We start from the raw sequence: 18,422 nt of genomic DNA on the forward strand, positions 1-18,422 counted from the left end.
TGGGAAAACTGGACAGCCACACATAAAAGAATGAAATTAGAACATTCTCTAACACCATACACAAAAATAAACTCAATGGATTAAAGACCTAAATGTAAGACTGGATACTAAAAAACTCTCAGAGGAAAACATAGGCAGAACATTCTCTGACATAAATTGCAGCAAGACCTTTTTTGATCCACCTCCTAGAGTAATGAAAATAAAAAGAATAAACAAATGAGACCTGATTAAACTCAGAAGCTTTTGCACAGCAAAGGAAACCATAAACAAAATGAAAAGACAACCCACATAGTAAGAGAAAATATTTGCAAACAAAGCGATTGACAAGGGATTAGTCTCCAAAATATGCAAACAGCTCGTGCAGCTCTATAGCAAAAAACCAAATAGCCCGATCAAAAAATGGGCAGAAGACCTAAATAGACATTTCTCCAAAGAAGGCATACAGATGGCCAATAGGCACATGAAAAAATGCTAAACGTCACTAATTATTAGAGAAATGCAAATCAAAACTACAATGAAGTATTACCTCACACTGGTCAGAATGGCCATCATCAAAAAGTCTACAAACAATAAATGCTGGAAAGGGTGTGGAGAAAAGGGAACCCTCCTACACTGTGGGTGGGAATGTAAATTGGTACAGCCACTATGGAGAACAGTATGGAGATTCCTTAAAAAACTAAAATTAGAACTACCATATGATCCAGCAATCCCACTCCTGGGCATATATCTTGTGAAAAACATAATCTGAAAAGATACATGCACCCCAGTGTTCATTGCAGCACTATTTACAATAGTCAAGACAGGGAAGCAACCTAAATGTCCATCAATGAATGAATGGATAAAGATGTGGTACATATATACAATGGAATATTACTTAGCCATAAAAAAGAATGAAATAATGCCATTTGCAGGAACAGAGAAAAATATCATGATATTGCTTACATGTGGAATCTAAAAAAAATGGTATAAATGAACTTATTTACAAGACAAAAATAGAGTCGCAGATGTAGAAAACAAACTTATGGTTACCAAGGGGGAAAGTCGGCGGAGGGATAAATTGGGAAATTGGGATTAACATATACACACTACTATATATAAAATAGATAGCTAGTAAGAACCTACTGTATAGCACAGGGAACTCTACTAAACACTCTGCAATGGTCTATATGGGAAAACTCTAAAATAAAGAGTGGATATATGTATATGTATAACTGATTCACTTTGTTGTACAGCAAAAACTAACTTTGTAAATCAGCTATACTCAAAAAATTAATTAAAAAGAAAAAAAAAGGAATTTACTATGTAAGTTCCCTGAGGGCAGGTGATATGTCTATCTTGCTCACTGCCATATCCCCACTGTACAGAATTGTGCCTAAAACATGGTAGACACTCAAGAAACACCTGTTGGTTGAATAAACAAAGGAATAACTAGTTCCTTCCTTCTTGTATTCAAAAAAAAAAAAAAAGGAAGAATAAAGGGAGAAGGACTTAGCTGGAGATGCCAAATTGAAATGGTATAAAGCGCTGGGGGTGAGGGTAAGGAAGGGAGAGGAGAAAAATATCTGTGAGACTAGGAGTGCAGGGACCTGGGTACATGCCATCTGGAGAGGCTGTTGCTGGGTGTGAGAAAACTGGGACAAAGAGGCAACAATACTTGGGGGTTATTAACTAGCTCTCCTTTCGGTTCCCTGAGAAACACAGATAAAAAGAGAAATTCTTAAAAACTTTTCCCTTAGAGGCTGGACCTCTCTTATATGAACATGACTCTGCAGAGATTGGGCCAGGGAGGCTCCTAATATATTGGGGTTACAAAAAACTTTCATTACCTCTACTCTGCCAGACTCTGTGCTCGGCACTGAGGGAGCAAATCTGAGTGAGAAATGATCCATGCCCTGGAGGAATTCACGGAATTCAGTGATTCTAAGAGGTGATGACTCCAAGATCCTAATATTTCAGAATTCCATTTTGCTGAAATTCTCAACCCCACTGCAATGGCTGGACAGTACATTTCCAGCATTTGAGTCAGGGGGCAGAATTTCTGGGAGAAGACAGTTCATGTCTCCTCTCTCTTAGGAAGAATCTGGGCTCTGCAGAGCTTCCGGGAGCAAATTCCAGCTGCCTCTGGAAGGATCCCTACCACCAACTCAGAGGACTGTTTCTGTTCCTAGAACAGAAAACTTATTGTGGTAGAACCATGACTCTAGTTCCATGTCTGGTTTTTGTCCCAGCTCTGTCTTCACTCTTGGCTGTCTCTCTGTTCACACTCGGCCACTAGAACAATGCTTGAAAACCACTGCAGAGGCCAACCTTGACCTAAATCCATAAAGAGAGCTAAGTAAACTCATTGACCTGGGTCCCTTTTAGTCTCTGTTGCAGGATAATAGCCTGTTAGTTTAACTAAGCCTCTGTACCTTGATGAGAAACGTTGTTTAGAGAAAATATTGATTGAAGTTTTGTCCCTATCAGAAGGCTTAAGTGTGACAATTCGCCAACACTCATTTGTGAGTCTTGATGTCTTAGGCAACAGCAAAAGTGGCTGAGATCCCAGCAGATGGGTAAACAGGACCTAACTGAATGGATGTTTCAACTGTCCCTTTTTGCTTAACGTTAGTCCCTCTTACATCTCTTTAGTTTTCACTCATCTGTCAATATTTCAGTTTACTTTCCCCCCTCTTGTGTGTATATTACAAACATTTGTATCCATTGGACTGTCACTTGCTAGAAGCTATGACTTTAGCTTCTGTAGCTCTCTTACAGTTAATAATAACAACAGCCAGCCCTGATATCTGATTATCACTGTATGATTGACACAGTGGCTTCACTTGCATTACTCAACTTTACCCTTGTGGAGCAGGAGGTAGTGTAGCCCACTGATTGGCAGCATCCGTTTTGGGTCAGAGAGACCTGGGACCAAACCCCAGCTCGACTATTGGCTAGCAGTGGGATCCAGGGCAAGTTGTTTAACTTTCTCATTAGCTCTTAGGATTTGGGGGATTAGATAAATTACATTCAGCCTACTGCCTGGTGCATAGTTGATGATCAATATATAGGATTATTTTTCCCATGTTTATCGATTAAAGTAGAGAGAAGCTAAGGACTTGCCCAAAGTCATACACTCCCAGTCCTAGGTTCTTTCCTTCCCATGAGGCTGCCTGGCCTTTCTCCATGAGGACGGGCACCAGTGTATCTTGCGGCTTGAAATCCCTCTGAAAAGATGAAGTCAACGCTCACCAAAGCACTGGGCCATTGTCTTTTCATGTTTCCCCACGGGATGAAATACAGTGTCTGGTGATGAACAGATGTTGCCTCTCCCAGCCCCAGGTCAGTGGTTTAGTGTATCCCCATCTCCTACCTAGCTGGCCAAGGCTGGCCAGAGCTTGGTGGGGACCCCACCCCTTATGCCACAACTGGGGGAGAGTTCTCTTGCTTCCTGTTCTGCTCCTTCTATCTCTGCCCACACCCACAAAGTGTAAACAATAAAAGCAAATGTTTGAGAGGATGCTTGTTCATAGAGCTGGACGGTTTCAGGTTATAGAGAGTAATCATCGCCAAATACACTTCTGTCCTAATTTCCTTATACCAAACACATGTTTTATTGCTGGGTGGATTTTCTTCACACCCGACCCACCTCTAACAGAACGTGAGGGTTATCCAGGCTTTCACAAAGGCTTAGCTTTCCACCCTGGCTGCCAACTTGCACCTTTGTTCCTAGAACTGAAGTAGAACTAGGCAGGAAAGAACAAGGGACGTTTGGACAAGGGGAGGGTTTCATGTGGCTTTTTTTTTTTTTTTAAACAGGCTAGACTCTTCCTGAGGGATGGGAGGCCTTAAAGGCCAGGTGTTCTGGCTGAAAGCAGTAGAGGAAATTCCAGGCATTTTTGCCACTGGTAAGGAAAGCCAATGCACTTGGCTGTTCCCATCACCTCCCTCCCTCTGCCCCTCACCATTTGAGGCACCCCACTCTGAGTCCAAGGTGCTTGATGCAAACTCACTGTACATCTTGGGATCTGACCACTAGGGGAGCACAAAAAGCAGGAACCCAACCAGCTCTGTAATGCTCAAAGTTCAGATTCAATATTGATATTCTATGCAATCATCTCAGCTGCTTCCTGTAATAAGGAGGTTGGTACATGGTGAGGGCTAGGGGCTATTTTGTGTGTGTTCTTGTGCTCACTGGTCTCCCAGCTCGGACAGCTTTGTTAACGGGTAGCTCAGCCTTGGTGCATTAGTTATCTATTGCTGTGTAACAAAATACTCCAAAATTTAGTAGCTTAAAAAAACAATAAGTGTTGATTGTCTCTCACAGTTTCTGTGGGTCAGGAATTCAGGAGCAGCTTAGCTATGTGATTCTGGCTTAGAATCATAGGGGGTCAAAAGAGGCTGGCTACAGACTGCATGTCTGTGTCCCCCTAAAATTCATGTTTTTTAAAAAAAATTTATTGGAGTATAGTTGATTTACAGTGTTGTGTTAGTTTCTGCTGTACAGCAAAGTGAATCAGTTATACATATACACATATCCACTCTTTTTTAGATTCTTTTCCCATATAGGCCATTACAGAGTACTCAGTAGAGTTCCCTGTGCTATACAGTAGGTAATTATTAGTTATCTATTTTATATATAGTAGTGTGTATCTGTCAATCCCAATAAAATTCATATATTAAATCCTAATGCCCAATGTGATATTTGGAGGTGGGCTTTTAGGTCATGAAAGTGGAGCCCTCATGAATAGGGTTAGTGCCCTTATCACTGTATGATTGACACAGTGGTTTCACTTGCATTACTCAACTTTACTCTCGTGGAGCAGGAGGTAGTGTTCTGGAGGCCCCAGAGAGCTCCCTCACCCCTTCTGCCATCTGAGGACATTAAGACAGACATCTGTGAACCAGGAAGTGGGCTCTCACCAGGCACCAAATCTACCTTGATCTTGGACTTCCAACCTCCAGAATTGTGAGAAATAAATTTCTATTATTTATAAAGCACCCAGTCTATGGCGTTATTGTTATAGCGGCCCAAATGGGCTAAGACAAGGTCACAGTCAAAATGATGGCTGAGGCTACAGCCATCTGAAGATTTCATTAGGGTTGGACGATTCTGTTCTAAGACAGCTCACTCACATGTCTGGCCAATTTGGCCTGATTGTTGGCTGGAGGCCTTAGTTCTTCACCTTCTGGGTCTCTCTGAAGGGTTGCTTGAGATTTCCCACAACATGTCAGCCGGCTCCTCCAAGACAGTGATCCAAGAGAGGGGAACATGAGGCCACATGTCTTTTCTGACCCAGCTTTGCAGGTCACATGCCATCATTTCTCCAATATCCTATTGGTGACACAGGGCAGTCCTATTCCATAAGTGAGGGGACTACCCACGGGTGTGAGTAGCAAGAGGTGGAAATCACTAGGAGTCGCGTTGGAGGCTGGCTACATTTGGTTGACACATTGTAACCCCCGTTTTCTTACCTGCCTTTTTACTATTTTCCTGAGGAGGGTTAGTTTTGAGACTCGTGCTTGATTATACCTGCCTGGAAACCTATCTACATGTTCCTCCATGCGGTTAGGACCTGTGGGGGACAAGGGACTCTCTTGGCACCATAGAATATATAGAAGAGGTAGTAACAGGTCTGTTAGCTTCTGTTTATCTCAGGATACAATGTTGGAGTTAATGGGGATGAGCATCAAGCATTTACAGGGGCTTGCATGCAGACGGGAAAAATAGTTAAATTACGTGCTAGGCATTGTGTGAAGCCGCTCACATGCTCACGTAAATGTGCATACGTGAGGCACTGATGTAATTAAACTCTTGTTTTTTACAAAAAAGGAAATGGAGGCACAGAGACATGAAGTGTCACAGCGCAAAGTGCCACAGCTAGAAAGCAATGGGGTGGGGATTTGATCACAGGCTGTCTATCTGAGGCTCACGGTCTGCTATCCCCCAACCCATTTTCCATCACAGTGAGAGCTCGCTTGTTCAGCCTATCTGTAGTGATTACTGCAAGTCAGGCTTCCATCTTAACAAAAATACAGCTTAAATTAGGGGGCTTTTTACAGGCCCAGTATGTTTCACACTTTACAAAAGGCTTTTGGAAAATATTTCCTTTAAACCACAAGAGCTGTAACCAGTTGTCACAAGCTTGGTGTCTTAAAACAACACAAAGTTATTATCTTACGGTTGCGTAGGTCAGAGATCGAACACAGGTCTAAAATCAAGGTGTTGGCAGGGCTGCATTCCTTCTGGAGGCTCTGGGGAGAATCTGTTTCTTGGCCTTTTTACCTTCTAGAGGCTGCCTGCATTCCTTGGTTCATGGTCCCTTTCCTCCATCTTCAAAGTCAGAAATGTGACATGTCTCTGATCCTTATTCTGATCTTCTCATCTCTCTTTCTCTGACTACAGCTGGGAAAGCTGCTTTTTAAGGACTCATGTGATTAGACTGTGCCCACTCAGATAATGGATCCTCTTCCATCTCAAGGTCCTTAACCTTAATTTCATCTTCAAAATCCCATTTGCCATACAAGATTAATATATTCACAGTTTATGGGACATTTGGGGGGCATTATTCTGCCAACTATTACTGTAAGTGAAGGAACTGGGACTCAAACAGGGCTAACAGTACAGATATGGTCAGTGAGGCATTGTGGTATTGGAGGAAGGGTAGACATATAGATGAGCTGAGCATAAGAGTCCAGAAATGGACACACACAAGTATGGCCAACTGATTTTTGACGAAGGAGCAAAATGGAAGAAGGATAGTCTTTTTAAATAAAAGGTGTTGACATAATTGGACATCTTTAGGCAAAAAAAATGAATCCTGACCTAAACCTCTCATCTTGTACAACAATTAACTCAAAATGGATTATAGATCTGAATGTAAAGTGTAAAACTATAAAACTTCTAGAAGAAAATAGAGAAGAAACTCTTTGTGACCTGGGCTAAGGGCAAAGAGGTCTCAGATGTGCCGCCAAAAGCACAATTCATAAAAAGAAAAAATTTGAAAAATTGGACTTCATCAAAATTAAAAGCTTTGTTCTATAAAAGTCCCAGGTAAGGGATGAAAAGACAAGCTAAAAAAATGGGGGAAACATTTGCAAGTCACATATCTGACAAAGGACTTGTATCCAGAATATATAGAGAACTTTAAAAAAAATAATTAATTTTTGGCTGCGTTGGGTCTTTGTTGCTGCACGCGGGCTTTTCTCTAGTTGCAGCGAGTGGGGGCTACTCTTTGCTGCAGTGCGCGGGCTTCTCACCATGGTGGCTTCTCTTGTTGCGGAGCACGGGCTCTAGGCATGCGGGCTTCAGTAGTTGTGGCTCGCAGGCTCTAGAGCACAGTCTCAGTAGTTGCGGCACACGGGCTTAGTTGCTCCGCGGCATGTGGGATCTTCCTGGACCAGGGTTTGACTCCATGTCCCCTGCATTGGCAGGCGGATTCTTAATGACTGCACCACCAGGGAAGCCCTACAGAGAACTTTTTAAACTCAAAAGAAACAAATAATCCCATTAGAGAATGGACCGAGGACTTGAACAGACATTTCAACAAATGGGGATACAGATAGCAAATAGACACACGAATATATGTTCAATATTATTGGCCGTTAGTAAAATGCCAATTAAAAGCATGATGAGATACCATGACATATCTATTGGAATAAAAAATCCTGACGTATTAAGTGCTGACAAGGATGCAGAGAAAGTGCATCACTAGTACACACCTGGTGCCAATGAAAATGGTATAGTTAGTCTGTAAAACTGTAGCAGTTTCTTACAAAGTCAAGTATACATTTACCTTGCAACCTAGCAATTGCACTCCTGGATATCTATCCCAGGGAAATGAAAACATTATGTTCCCACAAAATCCATATACAAATGTTTATAGCAGCTTTATTTATAATAGCCCCAAATTGGAAGTTGCCCAAATATCCTTCATCACGTGAATGATTAAACAAATGGTCTTAAATCCACACAATAGAATATTATTCAACAATAAAAAGAAATAAAGTGTTGACACATGCAACAGCTTGGATGGATCTCAAAGATATGATGCTGAGTGGAAAAAAGTCAACCTCAACCGTTACATATATTCGCATTTATATAACACTCTGAAAATGACAAAATGATAGTGATGGTTGCCAGGGGGTAGGAGTGGTGGAGGGTGTGACTATAAAGGGAGAAGCTGAGGGAGTTTCTTTGTGGCGGTAGAACAGTTCTGTATCCTGATTGTAGTGTTGGTGGCATGAATCTATACATGTGATAAAATTTCATAAATCGATACACCAAAAATAAAAAATGCAAGTAAAAACTGGTGGAATCCAAATAATAGTTTAGTTAATAGTGTTGTATCAACTTGTTGATAATGTGGTTATGTTACATGTTATCATTAAGCCATGTGAAGTGTACATAGGAACTCCCTGTGCTATTTTTATAATTTCTTGTATTTTTTTTTCAAATATAAAGTAAGCCAACAAACAAAACTCCAAAACAAAACACCCTGGCTTTTCTCACTCCATATCTGAGCTATGTCTAGGTAGCACTGATACTCCCTATCTCATGCTTTCTTACTTGCCTTTGCCATGAAATCTGAACTGAAAAAGAGAGTAAACCAACATTTTGGGTAAAACGGTGTTTCCCAAAGGGTACTAATTCAGCAGGATTTCATGTTAGGCAAGAATAAATATTCTGTGTCCAGGAATATTTGGGAAATCCTGGGTTAGCTAGGTTTCCTTACTGAGAGACTCCTTTGTAGGACACGGACATACGCTGCAGATCTCCAAGAGGGGACTATAGCATATAGCAATTCTCTCAATTTTTTGTTCATTAAATTTGTTTTTCCTTCTCTGAGTATCTCAAGGGACTATGGCTTTGTGTACTTGAGAAACACTGAGCTAAAGCATTCATCAGAGAAGAGAAGAGCAAGGAGCGTGGAATCATTTTCATCTTGGAGCCAGGCATCTGGCTTCAGGCATTGGATCCTCTCAGCCCTTTGTCATGTAGTAAGTATAACTCACAGGAGATGTGTAGGAAAGAAAGGGGGTCAATCTTCATCGTGTGAAGGGTCTGAGTTTTATTTTTGATTTTCCATTTTGAGCAGAGAACTTGGAGAGAATTCTTTCTCCCCTTCTCCATTCCTCCATTCTGAGGGTCAGAGGCTCCATTCCCCATCTGATGGTGGAACTGGATGAAATAGAGAAGGACCAACAATACACTCTGGAAGCTGAATGTGAGGGGCTGGGTCTTTGGGAAAGTGAGGTGGAGGGTCATGAGGAAGTGGGCTCTCATGAGCCCACTATTTCCTGATGACTATAGTGTTGGCCATTTCCTGATGACTATAGTGTTGGGCTATTTCCTGATGACTATAGTGTTGGCCATGTGGTGATCCTAAGTTTCTAAAGACACCTACTTGTGTGGAGAAGAGGGAGCCCTCCTACACAGCTGGTGGGAATGCAATAAAATGTATTACTTCACACATGCCTTTGATAAGGAATTCAGGAGTGACTTAAGTGGTTCTAGGTCATGGTCCCTCATGATGCTGCAGTCTCCTGAATGTTTGTTTGGGGTGGGATGATCTGATTCCAAGACGGCTCACTCGCTTGGCTGCCCCATACATGTTGGTGGTTGCTATGACATTTCAGTTCTTCACCATGTAAACTTCTCATAAGGCTGCTTGAGTGTTCTCACAACATGGCAGCTTGTTACTTCCAGAACAACTGATCCAAGAGAGAGCAAGGCAGAAACTGCTATGTCATTTATGATGTAGTCTTGGATGTTATGCCCCATCATTTCTGCAATATCCTATTCGTTACACATGTCAGACCTTTTCAGCCCTATTCAGTGTGGGAGGGGACTTGACTACACATGGCATCAATTCCAGCATGAAAGAATCATTGGGGGCCATCATGAAGGCTGGCTACAAAAACCTATAAGAGAAGATGTTAAAAAAAAAAAAACCTATAACAGAAATAAATTACTGAAAGAACAGCCTTAAATGGATGATAAGTGTTCTCAAATGGCTGAGTGATCATTTTCTAGAGGCTGTACCACTCTTCCTTTCCACAAGAAGTGGCATAATACCGGGGTCACAATTTGCTCATTCTTTCAACGGGCATTTATTGAGCACCTACTGTGTGCCATCAGTTTGCTTAGGATCTCTGTAGAGGGAGCCCTGCAAGAGAAGCGTATCCCAGGAGCACAGTTTCAGAAACCAGACACACAAGCCCAGGAAGAAGTATCACCTTGATTCACGACCAGATGTGCATAATTACCATTCATCCTAATCATTCTTTTAAGTAGGGGTTCCAAGTAATCATACTAACCTGAATAGCACACTTCTGTCCTTTGTCTGTTTGTTGGTTAATGACTTCATTTCACCTGCTCTGCTTAAATGGATTGACTCCCCTCTCCCGTCCCTCTCTCTGGTCATAATTCTTTCTGTTCCCATTTCAGATGGAGACGGGTGCCCTCCAAACCACACTCCCCACATTTATCAAAGCTAAATAGATAGCTTCCTGCTGCCTTCGCCCGTATTTCTAAAAGCAAGCTCTTCCTACCTTACACAGAGAGCCTAACCGGGGCAGGAAACTTGATTAATGCACAACTTACTTCTTCCCTCGGGTTATTTATGTCTCAGTCAAAATTCCCGGTTGCCAGCAAGAAACGGACTCGCCATCTTCAGCATAAGGGAATGGATTAGAAGGACATCAGAGTTCTCAGAATGGAGAAGTGGTTTGAAAACCAAGCTTAGGAGATGGGTGAGAACTAAGGGCTTTCTGAAGGGCCAGGCAGTAGGGGCAATGTGGTCAGTGTGCACTATGGTCACTGTGATAACACACCTTCCAGGGCTCCTCCTGTCCTGACTTCACAGCCTTAAGATTCAAAATCTTGGGAAACAGCATCCATTTGGCTTGACCAAGGTCAACACCGGCCCCAGGCTTCAGAGGTGGGAAGAAGCAAGACCTGACCCATTTTGTCTTTCAAAAAGAAAAAAAGTATTTCAAGACATTTACTAATTCTCTAAATAGCTCTGGTTGATTTGTCATCATGCTATTCAAAGGGAAGCTCTCCATTGCTCAATGAGGAGTCGATTACTGCACCGTCCTTAGGATCCAACCAAGGCTTGTATTTTCCATTAACAAGCCCTCCGAAATGGCAAACACTCTCACGAAGTGTTTCAACTGGATATTCTGTTAATTTACTAATAATCATCTTCTAATGCCATCTATTACAGAAAATTAGATGAATGTAGCAGGAGCAGAAAAATATTGATTGCCACCCTCTGAATTTTTAATATGAGTGTTTGATTTATAAATGAAACCGTTTCATTAATTACAGTAGCAAGGCCATCTCTCAATTCAAGCTACGGTGCTGAGGGTCACTGTGACTGTCTCATCAGCAATATTAGGTAATAACGATTCATTAACATGAGTTTCGTCCCTGGTCCAGGTTGTGTGTCCTGCTCTAGCAAAGAGCCTCATGCTTGCTGGGTTTGTAGTTATCTTTCTATGGCCCATCCCTCATCTTTCATTCTCAATCTACTTGCCCATTTTGGCCAAATGAGCATCTTCCACAGGTTGACCTCTACCTTCCCCAGGATCTTATAACCTCATTCAGAAAAGTATTTGGTTCTTGTTGGATCAAAGGGCCTCTGATTGTCCAAGTGTCTGTCCCCCCAAACCTAGCCCCAGCTTGGTATGTAGCAGAGGCACAATTAGTTACTTGTTGAATGTTTGAAAGAATAAGTGAACAAATGCTATTTTCCAAGCATCTTCCACAGTGATTATTCTGTTCCATCTTTTGAAATACTCCCAGAAGTGGAGAAAATATAGCCTTGTTGATCAGAAGCTCAGGTTCTGGAGTCAGACACCATCTTATCTTTGCTATATACTAGCTATGTGGGCCTCTGTTTCTTCATCAATAGAATGGGAATAATCAGACTCCCTATCTCACAGGGTTTACTTTGTGGGTGCCCTGTGGGGAGGGCATGACCAGCCTCCCCCAACCCAAAATTGTTGCAGATGGGAGTGTCTGGGCTTTCTTATTGGCTTGCCCAGAGGGGGACAAAGGGAAACAGGAATGGTGGGGGCTTGAAAGCTGTCAGTGGTCAAACATAAAAAATGGAGTCTGACTCTTTATTATAGGACTGTGGTGAGAAAATATCTGCTTAAAGCACTTAGCATAGTGTAGGGTATAGTGTTTCATAAATGGATTATTAATGCAATGATGGTTTAATCCTTTTAAGAAGCTTTTGCATCTGTTATCCCATTTTCTCTTTATATCAACCCAAGCAATTGAGAGACCTGGTCAGAAGAAGTGGATCTGGTACAACGGAAGCATTCAACAAGTGATAGCTGTTAACCTCAGCATCACCATTCCCATCATTATCACCAGCTTTACCATCATCACCATTGCCACCATCACCACCATCATCATCATCACCATAGCTACTGCCACATCAGCAGCATCATCACCACCAGCGCCCCCATCGTTATCACCAGCAAAAGCAGCACCATCACCACATCACTATCTCCATCATCATCATCACCGTCATCATCAGATTTCTCTTAGATTATCTACTTTCTTAGGTCGCAGAAGTATATTTTCTCTGTTGTTGCAGACCAAATGACATGAGCTATGAGTAACAACAACAACAACAAAATACAGGCTCACCTGGCTTAAAAATAATTAGTGTCTCAATTAGCAAGAAGTCCAAGAAGGATGATTCTTGGGGGCTCAAAGACATCGTTATAGACCCTGGTTCTTTTCTCCTCTGCCGTCATCATTGCATTACCGGGTTCTCAGGTGGTTCACAAGGTGAAGCTGCAGGAGCATCAACAACCACACACAGAAATGTGTGTTTCGGTAGAAACAGATTATCCTCTTTCATGTGGGTGGGCCTCATCTAATCAATTGAAGGCCTTCATAGAATAAAGCTGAACATCCTCTGAGCAGGAAGGAATTCTGCCAGCAGACTGCCTTTGGACTTGAACTGCAACTCTTCCCTGAGTCTCTAGCCTGCCAATACACGCTGCAAGTTTTGAACTTACCAAGCCTCTGCAGATGCATCATTCAACTCCTTGTAATAAACCTCTCCCTCTCTCTATACATGCTTCTTGTTGGTTCTCTTTTTCTAGAGAACTCTGACTAATACTTTGGGCCAAGTCTGAATCTCCTTTTGTGGGCAGGGCGTGAGGATAGTCTTAGAGCACATTAACAGTTAATTTTGATGACGGCACAGGTAGAAAGATTCTGGAAACCGCATTTTGTTTCCTGTAGTTGCTGGTCAGATTTACTGCCCTGAGCAGATTCCTTCCTGGGTAGACACTGAACGTGCAGCCAGCTACATAGAACACCGGAGACATTGGGTCCTTCCTACTCCTTGTGTCCCTAACCCAGTGATAACCCCTGAGGGCCCAATCTTGGCTCTAGATCAGTGGTTCTCAGTACAGGTGATTTTGTCCCCTGGGGACATTTGGCAAAGTCTGCAGACATTTTTGGTTAGCACAACTGGGAAGCAGGTGATGTGACCGCTATTTCTCTAGGAGGTAAATGTCAGGGATGTGGCTAAGCCTCCTACAAGGCACAGGACAGCCCCACAGCCACCCCCTGACAAAGAACTGTCTGGCCCAAATGTCAACTGTGTCAAGATTGAGAAACTCTGATCTAGATAATTAACTAACAAATAAAGCAGGCCTTCCTTTCAACTCTTATCTTCCAAGTGATGGCTGTTCTCTCTCTTTCTCTGTCTCTCCCCTTCCTGCCTTCCTTGCTCTCTCTCCTCTCTGTCCCTGTCTCTGTGTGTCCCTGTGTCTCTGTGTCTGTCTCTCTGTCACATACACACAATCTCTTTTTGTAGTGTTAGTTTATAAGCTGAGAGAATTATGACAGAGACAGAAAAGACAGCATTTATTTCACTGTATCTCTGTCCTCTAACACCTCAGCGCTCACAGCTCTGAGCCTTTGGTGCCCCAGCATAAAATTTGTGAGATTTAAACGTATACTAGGCGATGCCTTGTAAAACACACAGAATATGATCTGACAAGGTCCTTTCCCAATGCCCTACTCCACACAAAATCTCCAAGCAGTAATTCAGTTTCAGGGCTTTTCTCCTCTTAAAAGAGGTGTGTGACGCCACCCAGGCCCTGTACTGAAGAGCCGTCTTGTAGTTAACACTGGCATTTCCTTCTCTGGGTAATGGATTTTATTTAGCCAAAAATAAGCATTAAAGCAATTTTAAGGAGACACCATTCTATTTTTTTTTTTTTTTTTTTTGCGGTACGCGGGCCTCTCACTGTTGTGGCCTCTCCCGTTGCGGAGCACAGGCTCCGGATGCGCAGGCTCAGCGGCCATGGCTCACGGGCCCAGCCGCTCCGCGGCATGTGGGATCCTCCCGGACAGGGGCACGAACCCGTGTCCCCTGCATCGGCAGGCGGACCCCCAACCACTGCGCCACCAGGGAAGCCCCGACACCATTGTTTTTAATGATGGTTTTGTTTGCCTTGGAAAATGTGAGACGTTGCTGCATAATGATAATAACCATTAACTTTGGGTTTATTCTGGGGTTAATGGATTATTATAAGGCTGAGGAAAATTATTTTCCAATAAATGTTAAATTTCATTTTTTCTGCGCCTCCTCTCTCTTTGCCACATGTTCGGTGTTTTCTTCTTCTGCTTTAAAAATGTGTAGACCCCAGATAAATGGGCTGACAAAGCCTGCTGTGTTTTCTTTACCATTTATGATTCTTGAAAAAAAATCCCATGTTAACTTTTAGTTTGCATTAGGGAAAAGGAATGGTATTCAGTATCTTTCCTTAATAGGAGAAGTTTGGTGACCTTTTCTTAATAGAAGTTCCATTTCTGTGAGGCTCACATGCATCAAAAATTGGCCATTTCCCAAAAGCACATGAAAAGATGCTCGACATTGGTAATTATCAGAGAAATGCAAATCAAAACTACAATGAGGTATCACCTCACACTGGTCAGAATGGCCACCATCAAAAAGTCTACAAACAGTAAATGCTGGAGAGGGTGTGGAGAAAAGGGAACCCTCTTGCACTGTTGGTGGGAATGTAAATTGATACAGCCACTATGGAGAACAGTACAGATGTTCCTTAAAAAACTAAAAATAGAACTACTGTATGATCCAGCAATCCCACTCCTGGGCACATATCCAGAGAAAACCATAATTCGACAAGATACGTGCAACCCAATATTCATAGCAGCACTATTTACAATAGCCAAGACATGGAAACATCCTAAAGGTCCATCGACAAGAGTAATGGATAAAGAAGATGTGGTACATACATATAATGGAATATTACTCAGCCACAAAACAGAAAGAAAGAACGCCATTTGCAGCAACATGGGTGGACCTAGAGACTATCATACTAAGTGAAGTCAGACAGAGAAAGACAAATATCATATGATATCACTCATAAGTGGAATCTAATTTAAAAAAATAATATAAATGAACTTATTTACAAAAAAGAAATAGACTCACAGATTTCAAAAACAAACTTATGGTTACCAAAGGGGAAGCATGGTGGGGGTGGGGAGGGATAAATTAGCAGTTTGGGATTAACATACACACGCTACTATATATAAAATAGATAACCAGCAAGGACCTACTGTATAGGACAGGGAATAATTCTACTCAATATTCTGTAATAACCTAAACGGGAAAAGAATCTGAAAAAGAATGAATATATGTATATTCATTTATACATTTATATTTTATATAATATATATTATATTATATATTTATATTCAGTTATAGAATAACTCTGCTGTACACCTGAAACAAAGACAACATTGTAAATCAACTATACTTCAACAACAACAAAAACCTGTAGTTTATAGGCCTATTTTTTTTTTTCAGGGGAATTCCACCTTCTTCACATGCTTTGAGCCAGATTTCTATGCTAAAGATGTTACCTGCAATGAAATTAGTTGTGTTTTAACTTTTCATTTATTTTACCTTGATTCTAGCTGTCATTTTATAAATGCTAGATCTACCACTTCCTAGCTCTCGGACTTGGAGCAAAACACTTAACCTCTGCAAAGCCTCAGTTTTCTCATCTCTAAAAAGGGCCTAACAATAGAACCAGCCTCACAGGGTTGTTACTAAGATTCAAGGCACATGTAAAGTTTATATAAGCATTCAGTAATTGTCAGCTATTATTATTGTTACTATTTTGGAATATAAGTGGTAACCTTGAGAGCACTTTAGCTACGTAGACAAGCTGGGTCAGACTTCACCCTTCAGGATGGTCATATTATTCCCCTGATGTTGATTTATTTGTGAAGAGGTCAGGCCTGTGGTCCGATGGATCCACTAGTGTGATTACTGCTTAGACCCTGCTCAAGGGGAAGATCTGGTGAAGATTCGTGAAGGTTTTGGTTTGTTTTACAAAAAATGTCTACATGTCTATTATTTTAATAAAAATCTGAATGATAAAAAAAATTGGTCATTTCCACAGAATTCTCAAGTTCAACCTGATGGATTGTAATGGCTTTGTTCACCAATGTCAGTCCTTGCTAATTCATGGATTACTCATTGCAGGGGCAGGGAAGAAATCTATTGAGCGCTGGGACTGCTTTAGAAGGGCTTTCGGCACCAGCCAGATCTCCCCGTCACATTGGCTACGGGTTCTGGGTGGTGGCTTACAGTTTGCAAAATGGGTTTGAGGAAATACTCAGCGTTCTGCGTGATTTCTCCCCCTTGCCCAGTGCTTCCCCTGCTTCCTTATGTGAGGCGAATCGCTGAGTGCTTCTGTGGAACAGTCAGGGGCCTAAAAGTCAACTCCTAGGATGAAATAACCAACACTCATTCAGGGAATGATTGCTGAGCACTTACTACGGTCAGGTCCGACGCCCCAGAGACACAAGGGCCCCGACCCCAAGATCACCGTCTTGACAGCCTTGACAAACTCTCTTTAGCCCTAGGGTGCTGAGCTAACACTAAAGACGGGAATGCCGAACGTGACTCAGAGCACCAGAGGTCTTACCCAGTTTACCCAGTATCCAAATTCACCGACAATTTTCAGAACATAAGTTCTCACCAGGTACGAGCGGAGCCAGGAGAGGCCGGGGACCACCGGTGTCATCCCCAGATCCCCTCTTGCTACAGTAATTCTCCTCTTCCAGATTAAACGAACAAACTCTCTAAGCAATGCCAGTTGGGGCAACACTTACCGGTTAGGGAGCCGTTCCGGTCACGAAGCATTTCCGTGTTATACTCCGGTAAGTTCAAAGGGTAGTGACATCTTCCAGGAGGCCAAGCCCCATAAATCCACAGATTCCACATTTGTTTGCCATAAGGAACCCAGACACCTCAGGTACATCCTGCTGAAAGCCCTTCATGGGTGAGGACTGTCTCCTTGTAAATATCACCTGTGTTTTCCAGAAGGTCAGTCAGAAGCACGTTTGCCAGGGGGTTTGATTATGCTGTCCTTTCTGTCCCGAGGTGTCTCTTGAACTGGGAGAGGCAGGAGAGCGGCTCCTGCTCACGGGTCCGTCCCACGTGCCCCCACTGATGAGCAGCATTTGCTGCAGGTGGATGTGGAGGCGGCGGGCCGCAGGTGTGTGGCTCCCAGCATCTGTGAACAAGCCGGTCCTGCTCACGTGAGGCCTTGAGGGTGCAGTGCGTGGTCAGAGTCATGACTGGGTGTGGGCGAGAAGAGACTCAAACCAGCGTCCCCGGGCTCCAGGGCTTTCCACTCATACTCTGGTATATGTCACTGGTTACAAGTTCAGACTCTGGAGTGAAAAAAACAGGTGTTCTCTTCTCCTCACCAGGCTCTTGATCTTGGTCTCGCCCAGGCTCCTGAGCCTTTAGAAATCCAGAAAGGGGAAGGACATTGCCAGTCCCTGTGTTTCCAGGGCTTACTCTGGGCCACATGCTGGGCTGAGTGCTTCATACCTACTACCTGATCTAATACTCCCCACTGCCCTGGGGCAAAGTGGGGTCCAACTGTTATCCTCATTTTGCAGACAGGGAAACTGGGGCCCAGGGAGGTTAAGTGACTCACCCACGGCCACGTATCTTAAGTATGCGGAGGGCATAGTCAAAGCCAGACACACTCTTGACCGGGGTGATTCAGCCACGCACCTGGTTTTTTTTTTTTTTTTTTTGCGGTACATGGGCCTCTCACTGTTGTGGCCTCTCCCGTTGCGGAGCACAGGCTCTGGACGTGCAGGCTCAGCGGCCATGGCTCACGGGCCCAGCCGCTCCACGGCATGTGGGATCTTCCCGGACAGGGGCACGAACCCGTGTCCCCTGCATCGGCAAGCGGACTCTCAACCACTGCGCCACCAGGGAAGCCCCGCACCTGGTTTGATGAGAGGGACTGCCTTTGCCAAAGCGGCTTCATCAAGGACCCCAGCAGCCACCTGCCGCCCCTCTTTCTCCCTAAAGTGAACAGGATGAGTTTTTGCGTGGCTG

The 18,422-nt window shown here is 43.1% G+C and overlaps 1 protein-coding gene across 1 annotated transcript in view; it reads right to left on the reverse strand.

Annotated features, from left to right (window-relative positions):
- FAM3D (FAM3 metabolism regulating signaling molecule D) overlaps positions 1–17,758 on the reverse strand; it is a 93,164-nt gene extending 75,406 nt beyond the window's left edge. The window contains exon 1 of the mRNA XM_067754967.1: positions 17,174–17,758. The gene's annotated coding sequence lies outside the window, so the exon portion shown is untranslated. The remainder of the gene's footprint in view (positions 1–17,173) is intronic.
- Between the last annotated feature and the right edge of the window lie 664 nt (positions 17,759–18,422).

This window comes from Pseudorca crassidens, chromosome 10 (genome assembly GCF_039906515.1).
Source record: "Pseudorca crassidens isolate mPseCra1 chromosome 10, mPseCra1.hap1, whole genome shotgun sequence".
Lineage (NCBI taxonomy): Eukaryota > Metazoa > Chordata > Mammalia > Artiodactyla > Delphinidae > Pseudorca > Pseudorca crassidens.